The sequence below is a fragment of the Mus musculus genome, chromosome 3 (assembly GCF_000001635.26).
Source record: "Mus musculus strain C57BL/6J chromosome 3, GRCm38.p6 C57BL/6J".
NCBI lineage: Eukaryota > Metazoa > Chordata > Mammalia > Rodentia > Muridae > Mus > Mus musculus.
In genome coordinates this window covers 143,537,667-143,539,078 of record NC_000069.6, presented here as the reverse complement: position 1 = coordinate 143,539,078, position 1,412 = coordinate 143,537,667, and positions in this window count along the sequence as shown.

The window sequence follows — 1,412 nt, the reverse complement described above, 5'->3', positions numbered from 1 at the left end:
CCACAGCACCGAAGGCACAAGCAGTCATGTGCGCATCCCTTACCCCTTTCTTGGTAAGTAGGTGTGAATATTCTATTTACCTACCTCAGAGGATTGCATGGCATCTCAGGTAATGCACAAGTAAATCAGAGAGTGTGTTTTCTATGCATTATTTTAGTTATTCTTTGCTGAATAACCGAGAACATGGCTTCTTTGGTCTCTGAACATTGTCTTCATTGGTATCATGGAGACTTATGTTTATGACCTGAATAAGAGGATTGGGGTCAAAATCAAATTAATACGAAGAAGAGATACATCACTCAGAATTTGACAAACCAATGCTGGTCGTATCAGTCACTGAGAATTGTAATTAGTTCAGCAACTAGAATGTAAATCTCATGTTATTTGCGCTAAAGATGGGAAAAGCAAAGGCACAAACTATTCCATTCTCCCTGGCCATATTGTCCTTTCCTCTCCCACATGTTTCCTCACTAGGCATGGTGCTCACAGAGTCTCAGCCCAGTGAGCTTGGTCTCAGAGCTCTTACATCTCATTTCTCCAACTCCTTGGAAACTTCAAACATCAGCATCATCTTGTCTGCTCTGCCCTCTTCTCTAAAGAGTTGTCCAGTCTTTCTATCTAAAGTAAACTGCAAAATAATCCAAGGTACACAGTTACTTTCTGTCTGGCATTTACCATATTTAAAAATTCATTTAGCCTTGTCATCACCAATTTATCTATTATCTATCTATCTATCTATCTATCTATCTATCTATCTATCTATCTTTCTGTCTATCTATTTATCCTATATTAATATACCACCTACCTAGATTCTAACTTAACAATTACTTTTATCTAACTATATGAAACGTTTCCACTAGAATTTCATGGATCTTTTCTGTCAGTTCTCTACAGCATGCACAATAGTGTTACTATAAAGTAACCGCTCGTGTACGAATACATACATGGAAAGGTATTTCAGAAAGGGCAGGTCAGGATATTGTTGTTCCTGATTTCTTTGCTAATAGCAAATGATTCCCATCCAGTCCTCAAAACTGAAGAATGACTCGCCTTCAATTAGATAGTTCTGTTCATTGTTTAATGACTTTCTTCTGGGAATGCAGTAAGATTATACATAATTTTTAAAACATTGTAAACTACCTGAGGGCTAAATTAAGTTAGCTCTTCCACAAATTAATATGAACTATTATGTTTTTAGGAATGTAATGATCTATGATTCACCAAATATCTCAGACCCCTTTTCTTTGTTAAATAAAATCTAAAGGAAATGACTAATTAGTCAATTTGAATGATTTCCAAATAACATCAGCAGTCTGTGTTTGTCTACACTATCAAGGTGAATAATTCATTAGCATTTATGAGAAGTGCCTGAAGAACACTAGCCGTGGGAGTAAAACAACCTGGAATGGTTT